Raw genomic sequence first — 20430 nt, forward strand, 5'->3', positions numbered from 1 at the left:
TCTATTTTTTGTTAAAGAGACGAAAAAGAGGAACAAAATGCGAAAGACGGGCGTCACCCCATTCATCTCGGTTGGAAAATAAAAATATTAAATACCCTAAATTGGAAAAAGTGTGGCAAAGTGTGATTTTCAGTGTCCCCCCCCCTTTTAACTCAATAACTGTATCGTCTACGTAAAATCCGTTGCCATTACCGAAAAGGATCAAAATAAGTACCACAAAGGTAAAATCCGATCTAATTGGACGAAAAATTAAATCTAAAACACTTCATCAGGAATCAACCCCTTATATCTCAGAAATCGTTAACGCTACTCCAAATCTGTTGACATACTAGTACTAATGTTTCAGAATTTTATTAGCAATTAAAAAAATCTTTATTAAAATAAGTTGAAAATAAACAATCTGTATATGCCAATATGTGCTCATTGTTGAATACCGTATGGTGACCTATAGTCATTAGTTTCTGTGTAATTTGGTCTGTTGTGGAGAGTTGTCTCATTAGCAAAGATACCACTTTTTCATTTTTTATAATTTCCCACATAGCCATTTCGCATTTTGTGGGCACTACGTCGACTAAGCTTGCAGTCTTCGAAATTGGGTATTTTCTCACATAATTGGCGTTTTCTGTGGAAAAAAGATTGGTTCAAAGACAAATTAAAAGTCCTATCACACATATTTCCGACTTGGTATGGTTTTAGAGGAGTTGCGACTCAATGAAATCGGTCTACTCCTTTAGTAGCACAGATTATATGATATACTAGATGTAATATCATTGTACATATTCAATACTACATTATACATCTTACCATTTACAGATTAATATTATTCAATAACATTTTATAAAACAAACCATCTCGCCATAGTATGCATCAGTAGATAATTGTATAGCTATTGTTATGAAATATTTTTGAAACAGACTGTGATTTCAATGGTGTCTTTTGTAATAAATAGAAATAAGCAGATGTGGTATGAGAGCCACTGAGACAACTCTCCATCCAAGTCATAATTTGTAAGAGGAAACAATTATAGTTCATAGTACGACCTTCAACACGGAGCCTATGCTTCAACCGAATAGCAAGTTATAAAAGGCTCTTATTTGTTATCATTTTCTCCACAGCCGGAGATTTCTTCAACTAGCTCCTGTATCAACTGATTTTAATCTTCAACCGAAATGTTTGAAACGTTGATTTTGTTAAATTGCTTTGTCTCATTTTCCCTATAAATTGCACTTTCGCTAGCGATAGACACATATTTGAGCCGGGTTAATAATTTACAGAAGCAGATCGGAATCAGTTATGACGTAGACAGTAATCATTCTAATCGTAATCATGTTCATTGACCATAACGACGATGAAAGCACATCATATAATGACGTTTCGACATCATATAATGAAGTAAACCTAACCACATAATATAAGATTACAAGCACATAATATAATGACACAACCACATCATATAAAGATGTTTGCACGTAATATAAGGGAAACTGCACATCATATAAGGATATGTATACACCATATAAGGATCTTTGCACATCCTATAAGTATATTTGCACATCATATAAGGATCTTTGCACATAATATAAGGATCTTTGCACATAATATAAGTACATTTGCACATCATGTAATAATGTTTGCACATCATATAAGAATGTTTGCACATCATATAAGAATGTTTGCACATCATATAAGTATATTTGCACATCATATAAGTATATTTGCACATCATATGAGTATGTATGCACATCATATAAGTATGTTTGCACATACTATAATGATGTTTGCACATCATATAAGGATATTTGCACATCATATAAGGATATTTGCACATCATATAAAGGTGTTTGCACATCATATAATGACAAGTGCATATAATATAATGACAAGTGCACATCATATAAAGGTAAAAACACAGCATATAAAGGTAAATGCACATCATATAAAGGTAAATGCACATCATATAATGAAAATGGTCATAACAAGACAGTGTTGGCGTTCCATACTGTCACAATGTTGCTGTCATTAATGTTGTGTTGTATTTCACTGTTTTCCCAGGGAGGGTTGAGCACTCAGAAACCTGGTTTAAACCTGCCACATCCTCATTTTTACAGAGATGTTGTTTACTATGCAGGAATTTGAGAAACGATCCTGGTAAACTTATTTATCCTTTCAATAATTTTTTCTAAAAGGTAACCAATTCAACACTGTCATTAGATCTTTGAAAAAAATTTTTTTTGGTATTAATATTGATTTTGTTATCAGTAAATTAAAAGCAAACTAAATATTATTGTTATATGATACATATGCACTTTTATGGATCTACAATCTGACGACTCCTGTATCTTGGCATTGCACAAGGTCATGTTGTTCTCTGACTGGTTATGATGTCTTTACACTAAATCCATTGAATGTTGGATGTGTACTGATTGATAATTTAGTCTTAGATGTATGATTTTTTATATTAGTTGTTAATGGCTTTGAACTAGCTGTCAGTAACTGTGAGTTCTCTCATATCTGTACTTAGTGTCTTTTTGTTGTTGGGATGCCCCTACAAGTACCCAGTCACGTGACCCATACCTGTCAACTGACCCGTATTCTGCGGGTGTGACCTGAGATTTTCACAATTCTGAGGGATCACCCGGGACACCCGCCGGGTCATTGAAATAACTCGGGAATTCCGAAAATGACCTGATTTCACTTGTATTTCTTAGCCTTGAGATTGATTTTCATAAGTAATATTCCTTTGAAATACCGGCAAATTCGTAATTCTTCCATGAACAGGCAGTTCATCTAGCTATGTAAACTGTCAAATTAAGTGACCCATTAAGTGCATGGCTTCACCACTTGACAGCTTTGGTGTCAAACACACTGTTAATTAACACCAATTACCTTAGCTTTAGGTCGTAAATAAATTGCACTACTGGTTTACAAACATATTTGAACTAGAGTTACTTCCCCTTATTTGTCACCATTCAAAATTATTCCTTACATTTACGTTTTATGGGTGAAAAAGGTAAAATCTTTAAAATATAAAATTCAAATACATATTAAAAAATAACTTTTCATTATTTTTATACCTTTATACAATTTTTAAAAAAAAGTTTAAAAATTATTTTTTACATTTATACATTTTTTGTACTTCCTTTAACTGTATTACTATATTTTATCATAGTCAAATTTCCTTTCAATGTTTATAGAAACTCCGACCGTGCAAGGGCTGTATAGCCAGTCAAGGTCGTTAAAAACTTCCATATATATGTTTATAGAACCCGTGCAAGGGCTGTATAGCCAGTCAAGGTCGTTAAAAACTTCCATATATATGTTTATAGAAACTGTGCAAGGGCTGTATAGCCAGTCAAGGTCGTTAAAAACTTCCATATATATGTTCATAGATGTAATACCTCTACATGGTATGTTTAAAGGCTGCATAGCCAGTAGTCTCATTTTAAAATTACATTTGAGAAATAAATTTTAGATGATGACAAAAAGTAAAGAACATAAGACTATGTTACCAAAATTTATAAAAATCTTTAAAAGTGCAATGAAATAATAATAAATAAGATTTAAAATGACTTTAACCAAGTGAACATGTATTGATGTTTTGGTATCTTTGATATACATTATAAGAGATATACATTATAAGAAAATGTACCATAAATACTGAAATTCAGCTCGAAAAAAGTTTGTACGCGTTATGACCTGAGATTTGATTCTTCAATGCAGGTCATGACCTGCATTTTCATTGTCACAGGTTGACAGGTATGCACGTCCACATGTTTTTATACGACCGCAAAAATTTTAATTTTTTGGTCGTATATTGCTATCATGTCGTCGTCGTCGTCAACGTCGTCCGAATACTTTTAGTTTTCGCACTCTAACTTTAGTAAAAGTGAATAGAAATCAATGAAATTTTAACACAAGGTTAATGACCACAAAAGGAAGGTTGGGATTGATTTTGGGAGTTTTGGTCCCAACATTTTAGGAATTAGGGGCCAAAAAGGGCCCAAATAAGCATTTTCTTGGTTTTCGCACTATAACTTTAGTTTAAGTGAATAGGAATCTATGAAATTTTGACACAAGGTTTATGACCACAAAAGGACGGTTGGGATTGATTTTGGGAGTTTTGGTCCCAACATTTTAGGAATTAGGGGCCAAAAAGGGCCCAAATAAGCATTTTCTTGGTTTTCGCACTATAACTTTAGTATAAGTAAATAGAAATCAATGAAATTTAAACACAAGGTTTATGACCATAAAAGAAAGGTTGGGTTTGATTTTGGGAGTTTTGGTCCCAACAGTTTAGGAATAAGGGGCCCAAAGGGTCCAAAAATTGAATAATTGGGGTTCTTTGATATGCCAAATCTAACTATGTATGTAGATTCTTAATTTTTGGTCCCGTTTTCAAATTGGTCTACATTAAGGTCCAAAGGGTCCAAAATTAAACTTAGTTTGATTTTAACAAAAATTGAATCCTTGGGGTTCTTTGATATGCTGAATTTAAAAATGTACTTAGATTTTTAATTATTGGCCTAGTTTTCAAGTTGGTCCAAATGGGGGTCCAAAATTAAACTTTGTTTGATTTCATCAAAAATTGAATAAATGGGTTCTTTGATATGCCAAATCTAACTGTGTATGTAGATTCTTAATTTTTGATCCAGTTTTCAAATTGGTCTACATTAAGGTCCAAAGGGTCCAAAATCAAACTTAGTTTGATTTTAACAAAAATTAAATTCTTGGGCTTATTTGATATGCTTTATCTAAACATGTACTTTGATTTTTGATTATGGGCCCAGTTTTCAAGTTGGTGCAAATCAGGATTCCATATCAAGTATTGTGCAATAGCAAGAAATTTTTAATTGCACAGTATTGCACAATAGCAAGAAATATCTAATTGCACAATATTGTGCAATAGCAAGAAATTTTCAATTGGAGTTATCTTTCTTTGTATAGAATAGTAGTTGATAATATATGTTGGAAATTTGCCAGACATGACTATGATGTCATTTTCTATTTTTATTTGCCAATAACTTTATGTAAATAACTTCATTTGAAATTTGCCAATATAAAATGTTGCTGATGAAGCTTTTTTTCCTTATCTTATCTAAAATGTTTTTAGATAATGTATGTTGGACATTTGCCAGACATGACTATGATGTCATTTTCTATTTTTATTTGCCAATAACTTTATGTAAATAACTTCATTGGAAATTTGCCAATATAAAATGTTGCTGATGAAGTTTTTTTTATTGTTTTATACAATAAACAATGCATATTCACTTTTACTACCAACCAATCTTTACCATTCAGTGATAACAAGCACTTTATTTTACATTTTAATATTTTATGATCTATTTAAAAGAGTAGTAATTGTTGCAAACTCCATTAGAATTTTGAATTAATATTAGTTTTGGAAAAAGGGAAACGGGGATGTGAAAAAAAATGGGGGGGGGGGTTAATTTTTTCTCATTTCAGATTTCATAAATAAAAAGAAAATTTCTTCAAACATTTTTTTGAGAGGATTAATATTCAACAGCATAGTGAATTGCTCAAAGGCAAAAAAAAAATTTTAAGTTCATTAGACCACATTCATTCTGTGTCAGAAACCTATGCTGTGTCAACTATTTAATTTTAGATTTAAATAAGTTTGAAGAAGAAATCTTTAATTGATTTGTAAAATCTTGACATTTGTTTTGTGTAAAAAAAACCATGTAATGTCAAAAATTTGATCACAATCCAAATTCAGAGCTGTATCATGCTTGAAGGTTTTGTCCATACTTGCCCCAACTGTTCAGGGTTCGACCTCTGCGGTCGTATAAAGCTGCGCCCTGCGGAGCACCTGGTTGTTATATGTATTTCTATCTGATGAGTCAAGCCTTTTTCAAATGATTTTTATAGTTCGTTCTTATGTTGTACTGTTACACCCTCCCAGATTAGGGAAGGGTTGGGATCCCGCTAACATGTTTAACTCCACCACATTCTGTATGTATGTGCCTGTCCCAAGTCAGAAGTCAGTAATTCAGTGATTGTCATTTGTTGCATTGTTACATTTTTGTTTTTTTCTTTCAATTTTATGCCCCACCTAAGATAGTAGAAGGGCATTATGTTTTCTGGTCTGTGCGTCGGTTCTTCTGTTCGTCTGTTCGTCCGTCCGTCCGTCCGTCCGTCTGTCCCGCTTCAGGTTAAAGTTTTTGGTCAAGGTAGTTTTTGATGAAGTTGAAATCCAATCAACTTGAAACTTAGTACACATGTTCCCTATGATATGATCTTTCTAATTTAAATGCCAAATTAGAGGTTTTTTTACTCCAATTTCACGGTCCACTGAACATAGAAAATGATAGTGCAAGTGGGGCATCCGTGTACTTTGGACACATTCTTGTTTGTACATTTATTAGGTCGTTAGTTCTTTTGTTTTTCTTGTTTTACATTAGTTATTTCAGGGCCTTCTATAGCTGACTATGCGGTATGGGCTTTGCTCATTGTTGAAGGCCCTACAGTGACCTATAGCTGTTAATTTCTGTGTCATTTGGTCTCTTGTGGAGAGCTGTCTCATTGGCAATCATACCACATCTTCTTTTTTATCCATTATGTGCCTGTCCCAAGTCAGGAGTCTGTGATTCAGTTGTTGTTGTTGGTTTTTGTCTGTCCTATTTGTTTTTTGAATGTCCCTTCAGTATCTAATACTTCTCTTTGAATATAGTTATTTTTTAATATAACAGTTGTTTTCCATCCATTTCATGTGTTCAAGCTTTTGATTTTGCCATTTGATATGGAACTTTCATTTGGTATTTTCCTTTTTACTTATAAATATTGTATCAAAGTTTGTATGTAGTAACTGATTCATAGCTCAATATATGTAAATAAAAAGTTAAAACAACAAAGCTAATTGGAATGAACTTAGTCTTGATATCTTTTATAGAGCCAAAATAAAACGCTGCAACCAATCAAAATGCTACAGAAGAAGGGGGTAAAATTATCAATAGCAATTAATTAAAGAAACATAAATAAATCATGTAAAGGGACAGTTGCTTTTAAACTGTTGTGAAAATAGCACTTGTTATCTCCTTTATGGAATTAAAGTTTGGTGATCCAGCTTACTTGACCACAGAATCATGCATTAATACTAAAAAATAATAAAAACAATCTGAAGTAGAGCAAATTGTTACAAAGTTAAAAATGCTTAATAGGTTTTATTGAGATAAAGGGGTTATTTTTGATATTAGGCACAGATATTAGATGATCAGTACAGGCTCTATGGAGTCTTTAACACAGGGAACCCCTCTGCAGTTAATACCAACCAAAATATTGAATAGAATAGTTAAGATTTTTGTTTTAAATTTAAAGGAGAAGAGTAATTTTACAACAAGTACCTTTTGATGTTGTTATGACTTCAGCTGTGTGTTGACTATGGAAATTTATTTTCTTCGCTGTTTCTCAAATTACTGACCAACCAGGAAGTTAATTGGGACATGTTTATACCTGATTCGGGTTATTTAAATATTTAAATGACACAGAATATACCTGACCGAATAAGTAAAATTGATACCTGTTGTTAATAATTGATTATTTTTAGAGAGATTTAAATTTTATATTAGACTATATAACAATCTTCTAGATCCAAAATCATTTCTGATGGTTTAAATGCATTAACAATCTTTTTTAAAATCTTCTCCTCTGAAACTATTATACCAGTTTAATTTTATTCTGGTCCCTGAAAAACATTGCCTCCGTGGGATTGGCTATAGATAGAACATGGTAAAATGTAAATATTGTTTCTATTGTGAAAATCATATTGGAAAGAAAATTATACTGACAGGACAAAAATGTTCGAAATGGAAAGATCTATATAAGATTTTAATACTTCCTATTTTCACCAAAATTATCAGATGGCTACTTAAATGATTTTAAATGAATTTCTGTTTGTATCTGTTATCTTAAAAATCATATTAATCAAGTTTAAACTGTTAATGTGAATGATCAGCAATACAACAAAAATTCAAATATTACAGAAACTATTGGATGACTCCCTAAGGAGTTATTGTCCTTTTTAAAAAGACTTTTTTTTTTACTGATATCAGTTTTTTTGTATATTATATCAAAAGCTTTATCAGATAGATTGAAACTTTAAACTGCACAAATCATCAGCAATAGTAGATCTTCTTAAATGGCAATACAACCAAAACATTGGATGGCTCCTTGAGAAGTTATTGAGTAATTCTTTTGCCATTTATACATTGTTTCAAAGATCTAAGAACAACCGGTACCCTAATTTAACTACTGAACCAATTTTCACCTAAACAGATGTCAATGATCCTTATATTTTATACGAAATACGAAATATTTCATTAAAGAAAGCTCAATTATGAACATAATCATTAATAGCATAGATACAACAAAGAATAACATTTAAACAATCTTAACTAAAACTGATACTACACAGGTATCAAGGTATGTGTGTTCCAAGGGGAGTAACTCTAGTGTAAAAAAAAAATATAAGTATATTTTATATTTTTATGGATAGAGGAAATGCTGTTTTTTTGTAGACACAAGGTCACTAGATTTATTTTGTAGACACAAGGTCACTAGATTTATTTTGTAGCCACAAGGTCACTAGATTTTTTTTGTAGACACAAGGTCACTAGAATTTTTTTGTAGACACTAGGTCAATAGATTTATTTTGTAGACACTAGGTCAATAGATTTATTTTGTAGACACTAGGTCAATAGATTTATTTTGTAGACACAAGGTCACTAGATTTTTTTTGTAGACACTAGGTCACTAGATTTTTTTTGTAGACTCAAGGTCACTAGATTTATTTTGTAGACACTAGGTCACTAGATTTATTTTGTAGACACAAGGTCACTAGTTTTTTTTTGCCTGTGGAAATTATTAAGTTTTGTGGAACAATAATGTTAAAGGTTCACCTTAAGTGTTCTAGTAACTAAAGGCAACAGTAGTATACAGCTGTTCAAAAATCATGAATTGATAGAGAGAAAACAAATTCGGGTTACAAACTAAAACTGAGGGAAAAACATCAACTACAATGCTAAAATACCTGAAAATAAGTTACCTACAAAATATATATAGTTACCAGAATCTTGCAATTTTATCAAACTTTTTTCACACATTTTGCAAATTTGCATTGTATATTTAAAAAGTCTTTGTCTTTTAAATAACAATTTTCTTTTTAAGGTCTCACTTTTGGAGCTCGATCTAATATGAATGGAACAAGAGAAGGCCATACATGTGTATACAAATATGACAAATATCCTTTTCATGCTATTGGCTGTGTGTCATATCTATGGAAACCAGAGACCAATCAAGATGAATCTAATCTAATTAATAGACAGTTGTGGATTTGGTGTCATCCATCATGTTACAATGAATTGTGGGAAGAGTTAAAAATCTGTTTTAAACCTGAAAATAGAGATTCAGACATTTCTGAATTACACCAGCAGACATTTTCATCAGGGGAGATAACTGTTATCTCATTGAAGGACACTTTAAATCGTCATCGCCTGATTGGTCCATCATCAAATCAGATTTTGTACCAGGTTCTTAAACCTGCGAATATTTTAAAAAAAGATGCAAGTGAGCAATGGTGGCAGAAATACTATCAGCTTCCATCACAAAGTCTGGCTTACACCCAACAAGGAGAGTTTATTGAAAGTTTGGATAAAACACCTTCACCAGGAGAATATACTCCTTATTCTGTGATTGAGGTGACTGTAGTGGACCCTAGAATATCTAGACCAGATAGAAAAACTAAAGTAACAAAAATCAAAGGTATGATCTACAGCCAAAAACATGTTAAAATTAAGAAAAAAGTATCGATCATGCCATGCTCTATGGTCATTTTATCATGAGTAGGCATTATATTAGTCAATATCTTTTAACAAGCATCAGCATGGTGTAAAATGTTGACAAATATAATGTTTGCCCATGTTGAAATGAGCATAGAGCATGGCATTATAGAATTATTACAATTGTAATAGGAAAATTCAGAACTTTATAAGCTATAATAGGCTCTGACATGACAAAATGTAAACCAATCCAAAAGAAAAAACCAATATTAATTTATGATAAAACAATAAGTTAAAATTAAAATAAAAATAAAAATAAATTAAAAACAAATATGACCGACAAAAAGCAATAGAAATCCACTGACATATAGGTTGCATTTCAGGAAATATAGACAATGCAATGCAGCTAAAACTATAATAGTTTAAGCTGCATTGCATTGTCTATATTTCCAGAGTATGCCTTGTTTCTTAAGAAATCATCCTAGAATGGAAAGTTGATATGCACTTCTAATTTATTCAGTGCCGCATATTTTCAACAATTATATGCCCCGAACTTGTTAGAGTTTATACTTTTAAATTCTGTACTACCTCTACTTACACTTTCTGACTACTCAGAATTCAAACTTTCATTTATGATAAAACAATAACCCATAAATTTTTTAAAACAAATATGATTGACAAAAACTGATGAAAACAATTAAAATACAGGCTCCTTTCTTGTGCTAGGCTGAATATAAAGCGATTTTCTGAAGTGTTTTTCTGAATTTTAGAAATTTTTTAACCGCCAAAGCAGCATGCTCTTTTTTTTACTAGGAAAATATTTTGTTATCAAATTACTTATTTTTTTCTGCAATAAAAGACAAAATATTTCTTTTTACGTGGGTCAATTATTCAGTGAAAAATAAGATAAAAAGTCACACAAAGTGTTTTATATTGAAAATATTCCATTAAAATGTATGCGGGCGGGTAAGTTTAATTATTGAATGTGGGTCATGTTTTTTTTTTCAGTAAGCATCTATTACCATTATGCAAAATTATCTAAAAAGTGGTTCTTGGTTGTAGGGATATTTTGAAAGTCCTTTCCTACCCTCCCACATACATTTTAAAGGAATAATACTTAATACATGATTACACTTTAGTTTTAAGATTCCACAAAAAATTTGGTAACATAATTTATTCAATCTATTATTCTCTTTCAGATGTTGACACAGATAATACACTATGTTATGATAAACTGGTTCCTGATGTGTCTATGTCAGCGTTGTGGAACTCAGACATCAGACAGGAAGTGAAAGCAACCAAAATGTCCGACCAAAAACTCAATGAGTTAAAATCAGACATCATGATCCCAGGTTTGTTTTGAATAGTTATTTAGTGAATTAATTAGGAATATACAGAAATGATCACTTACAGAACAACACAATACATAACATAGAATTTCACATCAGATTAAATTCAGATAACACGTCCAACTAACTTACAGTTACGGAGGAGTTGACAAAAGAAGGAAGAAATACAAACAAAAACCAGTGACATTTAGATAAACAGCAACTGATTAAGTTTTTTACTTAAGACAGGCATGAGTAAGAGCTGGGTTAAAACTAGTGTAGCTTTCCTCCAGTGTTAGCTTTTGCCATCACTTTTTGATCAAATTTGTCAAGACAACTCTTTATAAGAGTTAGTGCCCTTAAATGACATGTTTTGCTATTTATCATAAAAACTATATTAAGAGAGAAACTTTAAATAGCATCAGCATATTTAAAAAGATCTAAAAATTCAAGAGGCTGCAATTGTTAGTCAACTCCTTCAACTTGAGAGATGGGTTCGTAAATTGCAAGTTGATTAAGAGTTATTGCCCCTAAATTAATATTTTAAACAATTTGGTTGTATGTGAGAAAAGATTTCAAACAGCAAATACATATATATTTCATAATGTAAAAATAAAGGCAACTTTTTAGTCCCTGTTTCATACTGTATCTGGGTCTGTTAGCCCAAAAACATGTTCTTGCCCATTAACATTCGCCCCCTTTCACTTTCGAACCCTACACATTGGCACTTAAAGTCCGTCCGCACCCTTTTTATTGGTTTTGTGTTTAATAATTTTGTAATCGAGGTTTCGGAAAGTGAATTGCTGTAAATATTTTTTTTCGTTGTTTCAAAATAAAGTGAGATTTTAACAACATTTTTTTGTGTTGAATAAATCTTAATCATGTTTTGGTTAGTGTATTGCTATAAAAAAAATATTCATTGTTTCTAAATAAAGTGAGATTCTCAAAACATTTGTTTTTTGTGTTGTATAAGTCTTGAGCATCTTTTGGTGAGTGTATTGTGTATTGCTATAAATTTATGTTTTCATTGTTTCAAAATAAAGTAAGATTCTCACGTTGTTTTTTTTGTGCTGATTTAGTCTTAAATTGTATGTTTTGGTTAGTGTTGTGATAACAAAAATTTCGTTGTTTAAAATAAAGTGAGATCAAAGGGGCAGAGCTGTTAAAATCAAATAACTTTTGTGTTATTCTTTTAAAATCTTCAATGTTTTACTCATACCAAGTTAATTCTTGCAGTATTTACACCAAAGCAAGTTAAAAACAACAATCATGCTTTTCAAACACACAACAATAATACCAAATTTAGCTATGTATAAATACCAATTAGCAGTAATCATACATAATCATTTGTACATAATTAATATTTATTAATTCATCATCAAAGTGATAAAAAAAAACATTCATATAATAAATATATTTTTTTTGGTATATACATATAAAAATAATCTAATAATTCAACTTGAATTTGAATAAAACGGACTTGATACCTTTCAAACTGTTACTGATGTAGCTGGGTGAAGTTAAATAAAATCTAGAATTTAGAAATGATCCTATAAGTCAGAAGAGCATTAATTTAGGAATAAAATATTAGAAAAATTTTAATAGGTTACGAAACTCCTTTGTTAGATTTTTTTGTTGTTTAAATGGCTTACTCTGACTTTTACCTTATATTTAGTGTTTTCAATATTGGAATCAAAAGAAACAAAATATAAAATCTGCTTAAATTTTGGTAATGACCTTTAAATGACCTATTGAAGTAACCCTTTCATCTGATACCTTATTTACTAAAATATATGCTACATAGTTTAAGATTTACACTTATGCATAGGAACTATTTTGTTTTAAACATGTACTATTTTCCAGTATGTTCAATTTTGACCAGACCTGATTAGGTGGTGATTAGGGACTTTTCGTTTTGAATTTTCCTTGGAGTTCCTTATTTTTGTTATTTTTTTTTTTTCATTTAACCAAATCTATTCAAATTAATTTTGCTAAGAATTCCACTCAAGGCAGTGCTAGGGGCCTTCTTAAACTTGCAGTGAGGTGAGTTTTTTTGCTCCATGTTGAAGGCCTCACTGTGACTCAGCGATGAAGACCAGCAATAAAAGTGCTGTTCCTTTGCTTTTTGTGTACTATAGTGGGCAGAAATGACAAAGCCATGTTATCTCAAAGTGGTTAACAGTTGAATGGATGAAGAAACAGGTGGTTAGACTCATCCATCACATATGATATACCAACTGCTTTAGAAAGTGCTTACTGACTGTTCTTTAGAGATTTTGAAACCTTCATTTTTATGCCCCCGCCATAGAGGAGGGGGCATTAAGTTTTACCCTTGTCCGTCTGTACGTAGGTGGCATCAATTTAACTGTTCTAGAGTTATGCTCCTTTACAAATTGAAAAATTGCTAAATTTTTCGTTTCCGTTATCTACCTTTAGTTTGCCTGAACCAAATGTTATGAAACTTATACACAATGCTCATTACCACAAAACACAGATCCAGTTTGAATTTTGGTGGTGTCACTTTAACTGTTCTGGAGTTATGCCCATTTACAAATGGAAAAATTGCGGAATTTTTCGTTTCCCTTCTCTAACTCAAGTTAGGGGCCTCAGTGGTCAAGTGGTCGAAGTTGTTGTACTGTAAACACTAGCCAGTCAACATTGAGGTTGTGAGTTCCAACCCCGCTCCTGCGGGTGCACTCGACTCCAATCTTAATTGACTAGGAATGTCAGTTTTCCTATCGAAGGTCAGTGGTTTTCTCCCGACACTCCGACTTCCTCCACCAATAAGAACTGGCCGCCACGAAAATATAAGCTTATAAGTGGTAGTAAAACACTACCAATCAATCAATCTAACTTAAGTTAGCCTCAGCCAAATGTTATGAAACTTATACACAATGCTTATTACCACAAAACTCAGATTAAGTACAAATTTGGGTAGCGTCACCATTACAGTTCTTCAGTTATGTTCCTTTATAACAGTATATGACACAAGCAGGGGCATCATCTGTGTACCATGGACACATTCCCTATTTATTCAATAAACAGTTTAAACTATACTGTTTATGGTGTGAAAAGGATATTTAATAAAAAAATATTCATCATTATGTTAATATATAAGATGCTAAGTTGTTAATATTTTGTTTGTTTTAGGTTCATTGGCAGATTTAGGGATAGAAGAGTCAAGGGTACCAGTAATCCTTGTACAGAGACCAGGAACCAGTGGTAACTACGGGTCAGGATGGGATGTGATACTCCCACAGAATTGGAGCATGGCTTTCTGGTTAACATTTATATACCATGGAGCTAGAGCTGCTGGGTCCAGAGATTTGGAAAGTCTAGCATTTGAGCAGAGTACAACTTATTATCCTAATGATTATCCCGATACATCAGCTGGATCAATACATGAACAGAAATCAGCAGAAAAGCTGCAAAATAAGTTTGATAAAAGACCCCCAGCAAAGCGATGCAACTATGTTAAACTTGGTATAGCAGCTCCTTTCTTATATCCATGGAGAGATCTTACAAGTAGTTGGACTGATGGCCAAATAGAGCATATATATGTTCTTAGAGACAGAAAATGTCTTAAAGTTTTAAGCCAAATGTTCAATGCAAATAATACATCAATCAATCAGCTATACCCAAATAAACAATGGCAGAAGACAATACATCGTAAACTTGAAATCACCAATCGATTAGAATCAGTGTTTGAGGAACACAAATCTTCTCTTGTACATGTGGAGTTGACAATGTTGCTAAGAGGGGTACCAGATGAACACGCTATGATCTGTATCCCAGTTGATAAAGACATTGAACTGTTACAAAAAGATAAGACCTATTCAGGTCCTAAGGAACCAGTTCACAAAGACAAAAACAAAACTCAAAAACAGAAAAATATGACACAATCTTTAACGGAATTAAAATCTGTCGACATTGCATCATGCTTGAGGAAGTCATGTTGTAGAGAAATAATTGGGTTTGTTAACCTTGGAGGATTTTCTTTAGGATCAGGAAATGGGCGTGGACAGGGTTTTTGTACAATGAAAGGACTTCAGTATTTATCACAGCATACTTCTCCTTTCTATGTACTTGTCAGAAATCCCTCGTCTTACCAGTATAGATTTGCTAACATAAATATATTATAAAGCTGAAGTCTTGTCTTTTCTTTTCCCATGGTTGAATAGACATACTGTGATTTATTTAAAGACTTTAACAATGTTATTTCAAAAGTTGTAATAATTGATAGGCTATAACAAGGTAAAAGTAGCACCAGGCCTGAGATATTTCATAGTGCATTTCTTTAAGACTATAAACTCAAACTAAAAAAAATATTGCACCTGGTTTATCTCCAAAAGATTTTTACAGTTTATTATACTACCTTTGGGACAAACAATATCACAATTATAGAAAAGTCTACCAGCTCTACCTCAAAATATGTACAATTAGTATGTTAAGTTATTATTTAATTAGACAGCTTCAGACATACTAATTTTTATATGACCGCAAAAAAAATTTGCGGTCGTATATTGGTATCACGTCATTGTCGTTGTCCGAAGACATTTGGTTTCCGGACAATAACTTTAGTACAAGTAAATAGAAATCTAGATTATTTAAACACAAGGTTTATAAACACAAAAGGAAGGTTGGGATGGATTTTGGGGGTTATGAATATGGTCCCAATAGCTTTTAGGGGCCAAAATAAGTATTTTCTAGTTTCCAGACAATAACTTGTGGAATGATGTATGGATCTCCCTGAAATTATACCACAAGTTTCCATACCACAAAGGGATGGTTAAGATTGGCTTTTGGGGGTTATGGCTCAAACCGTTTAGGAATTTAGGGTCAAAAAAGGGGGAAAAACAAGTGTTTCCTGGTTAATGGACAATTACTTATAGTAAGTACAATATATAGTTTAAAATTGTGTCTGATGACCTCACTTCCCAACCAACTTGGCTGACATGGCTAAAAATAGAACATAGGGGTATAATGCAGTTTTTGGCTTATATCTCTGAAACCAAAGCATTTAGAGCTCTGAAACTATAGCATTTAGAGAAAATCTGACAAAAGGTTAAAATGTTCATCAGGTTGAGATTTTCAGACAAATCAGACAATCTGTTGTTGGGTTGCTGCCCCTGAATTAGTTATTTTAAGAATATTTTGCAGTTTTTGGTTATTATCTTTAATATTATAGATAAAGATAAAATGTTAACAGCAATAATGTTTAAGCAAAGTAAGATCTACATATAAATCAACAGAATTAAAATTGTCAGTTGACCCCTTAAGGAGTTATTGCCCTTTAAAGTCAATTTTTAACAATTTTTCGTAAATTTTTCTTATCTTTTACAAAAATCTTCTCTGAAACTACTGAGACAAATTTGCCCAAACTTGGCCACAGTCAACATTAGGGTATTTAGTTTAAAAATGTGTCAATGGCCCTGCCTGCGAACAACATGGCCAACATTGCTAAATATAGATTTTAGGGGTAAAATGCAGTTTTTGGCTTATAACTCTGAAACTAAAGCAAAAGTATATAAATGGTTGCATTATTTTATGCATCAATTGTAAACAAAAATATCAGGTGAGCGACACAGGCTCCTTGGAGCCTCTAGTTGTTGAAAGTCTTAACATGGTTTAAGGTTTGCACCTTTGCATAGGAACTATTTTGTTTTAAATATGTACTACTTTCATGTGTTCTTTTATGACCAGATCTGATTAGGTGGTGTTACATCTGACAAAGTCTATCCAAATTATTTTTAAAAAAGAATTCCGCTCAAGCTGTGCTAGGAGCCGTCTTAAACTTGCAGTGAGGTGAGAGATTTTTTGCTCCGTGTTGAGGGTCTCACTGTGACTTTGAGATGAAGAACAGCAATAAAAGCATGTGTTTTTTTGTTGTGTATGTACTGATTTTGTGTCATGGATGGATACCTCATATCCTTTGTTTTTCTATTGAAGATAAAAAATTTATTACAAGTATCACATATTTTAAAGATCAATGTCTCGCCTTCTTAACTAATTATTGATATTATGTTGATAGTCCTAAATATAAAGCTTTATTACAACTGTCACATAAACTTAACATTAACCAAGAAAACTAAAAATTGACCAATGAACCATGAAAATGAGGTCAATGTCGGATGAACCATGCCAGGCAGACATGTACAGCTAACAATTCTCCCATATATAGTTGACCTATTGCTTATAGTTTAAGAAAAACCGACCAAAACACAAAAACTTAACACTGAGCAATGGAGCGTGAAATTGAGGTCAAGGTCAAATAAAACCTGCGCGACTGATAATAGATCACAAAATATTTCCATACACCAAATAAAGTTGACCTATCGCATATAGTATTAAAAAAAAGACCAAAACTCAAAAACTTAACTTTGACCACTGAACCATGAAAATGATGTTATGGTCAGATGACACCTGCCAGCTAGAAATGTACACCTTAAAATCATTCCATACACCAAATATAGTAGACCTATTGCATACAGTATAAGAAAAACAGACCAAAACACAAAAACTTAACACTGAGCAATTAACTGTGAAAATGAGGTCAAGGTCAAGTAAAACCTGTGCAACTGACACATAGATCATAAAATATTTTCATACACCAAATGTAGTTGACCTATCTCATATAGTATTAGAAAAAAAGACCAAACTCAAAAACTTAACTATAACCACTGAACCATGAAAATGAGGTCAAGGTCAGATGACACCTGTCAGTTGGGCATGTACAACTTAGTCCTTCCATAAACCAAATATACTAGACTTTTTGCTTATAGTATCCGCGATATGGACTTGACCACCAAACTTAACCTTGTTCACTGATCCATGAAATGAGGTCGAGGTCAAATGAAAACTGTCTGATGGGCATGAGGACCTTCTAAGGTACGCATATATCAAATATAGTTATCCTATTACTCATAATAAGAGATAATTTAACATTACAAAAAATCTTAACTTTTTTTCAAGTAGACACTAAACCTTGAAAATGAGGTCAAGGACATTGGACATGTGACTGACGGAAACTTCGTAACATGAGGCACTATATACAAAGTATGAAGCATCCAGGTCTTCCACCTTCTAAAATATAAAGCTTTTAAAAGTAAGCTAACGCCGCCACCGCCAGATCGCTATCCCTATGTCGAGCTTTCTGCGACAAAATTCGCAGGCTCGACAAAAATTAAACATTGACCAATGAACCATAAAAATGAGGTCAAAGTCACATGATACCTGTCAGACAGACATTTACACCTGACAATTATTCCATGCAAAAAATATAGCTGATCTATTGCTATAAGTGTTTTTGAAAACACGATCAGAACATAAAAACTTAACATTGACCAATGAACAAGATGAACCATGAAATTGAGGTCAAGTTCAGATTAAACCGGCTAGACCAACATTTGCATCGTATAATCATTCCATACACAAAATAAAGTTGAACTATTGCTCATAGTACTTGATAAACAGACCAAAACACCAAAACTTAACATTGACCAATTAACCATGAAAATAAGGTCAAGGTCAGATTCTACCATCTAAACCAACATGTACACCTTACAATCATTCAATACATTAAATATAGTTGACCTATTGCTTACAGTACTTGAAAAACAGACCAAAACACAAACTTAACATTGAGCAATGCACCATGAAAATGAAGTTAAGGTCGGATGCCAGACTGACATGTACCCATTACAATCATTCCATACACCAAATATAATTGCAATACTGCTCTTAGTATCTGAGAAATGGACCTAATCACATAACTTTAACCTTGATCACTGATCAATGAAATGAGGTCGAGGTCAGGTGAACCCCATCTGACAGACATGTAGAGTAGACGTTGCAAGGAACCCTTATACCAAATGTAGTTTTTCTATTACTCAAAATAAGTGAGAAATTCACTTTATTAACAAACTAATTTTTACTAAGCAGTACCTGAACCATGAAAATGAGGTCGAGGACAATGAACATAGACAGAAGGAAACTTAATACATGCATACAAGGTCTAAAGCATTCAGGTCTTCAGCCTTCTGAAATATAAAGCTTTAACGCCGCCAGATAGTAAAACCTATGTCTTACACAATGTGACTTTTGTCGCAGGCAAGACTAAAATTGTGATGATGATGCCATGTTCCATTGTAAAGGAGGACGTGTTATTGGTCTTCCTTCATATCTCCATTGAATTGAATATCACTGATTTGTGATGTTAAATACTTTGATCTTATTAACTTTGACTAGGATATATTACAAATATCATGCTAAACAGACCCAAACTTATCAAGTCTACTTCCAGTTTGCTGATGAACTAAAGTCAAATATTGTTTCTATTATGAAATTCTCACAAATGCGAGATATTTTTGTCATATTAATACTTTCATGGGCATACATTTAAATGCACATGATACATTTCTTCAGATTTTTCACATTTTGGATTTTATACATCAGTTTTATTTCTGTCAATCCAACAGAAACACAATCAATAACAAAATAAGAGTATTTTTGTGAGTAATCATAGGCGGATCCAGGGGGGGGGGGGGGGGGCTGGAGTGCCCAGACCCCCCTTTCGTGGAAAAAATTTGGTTGATTATATAGGGAATCATTGAAGCATGACTGGAGCGTGCCTCTCCTTAAGAAAAGTTCTGGATCCGCCACTGGTAATTCTTCTTGGAAAACAGCCATCATATAATTTTGCTAGTACAACTCATATCAAAGATCATTGACCTACCACTAGTGGTTCCCCTTAAACTGACCTAATCACAAATTATTAAAATGTTGAAGACACCGTCAGAAACATCAAGCCTAAGTCTCAATTACTTTCTTTATTGACGCAAGACAAAAACAAAATAATTTATTGCATTATTAAAACAAGAATGTGTCCCCAGTACACGGATGCCCCATCCACACTATCATTTTCTATGTTCAGTGGACCGTGAAAATGGAGTAATAACTCTTGGCATTAAAATTAGAAAGATCATATCAAAGGGAACATGTATACTAAGTTTCAAGTTGGTTGGACTTCAACTTCATCAAAAACTACCTCGATAAAAAACTTTAACCTGAAGCGGGACAGAAGGACGGACGGATGAACAGACCAGAAAACATAATGCCCATAAATGGGACATAAAAATAGTTGAGCAATGGATGAAATTTTGTCATCAGTTGATAAGATGGACATTACTAACAGAGGTATGTTTAGAATGACTAAGTCACAATAATGTATGCACACTTCCAACAAAGTCCATTGAAGGTATTCTAGTAAATTTGAAAGAACAACAAAATATACATTGAATACTTTACTA

The 20430-nt window shown here is 32.6% G+C and overlaps 1 protein-coding gene across 2 annotated transcripts in view; it reads right to left on the reverse strand.

The window, feature by feature from the left end:
* Nucleotides 1-7485, reverse strand: part of LOC143059895 (uncharacterized) — an 82040-nt gene extending 74555 nt beyond the window's left edge. Inside the window, exon 1 of one of the 2 annotated variants that reach the window (XM_076233493.1) lies at nt 7362-7472. The gene's annotated coding sequence lies outside the window, so the exon portion shown is untranslated. Of the gene's footprint in view, nt 1-7361 lie in introns of both variants that reach the window. The other variant, XM_076233490.1, reaches the window with a different exon arrangement.
* Between the last annotated feature and the right edge of the window lie 12945 nt (nt 7486-20430).

Source organism: Mytilus galloprovincialis, chromosome 1, assembly GCF_965363235.1.
Source record: "Mytilus galloprovincialis chromosome 1, xbMytGall1.hap1.1, whole genome shotgun sequence".
In the NCBI taxonomy this organism is placed as follows: Eukaryota; Metazoa; Mollusca; class Bivalvia; order Mytilida; family Mytilidae; genus Mytilus; species Mytilus galloprovincialis.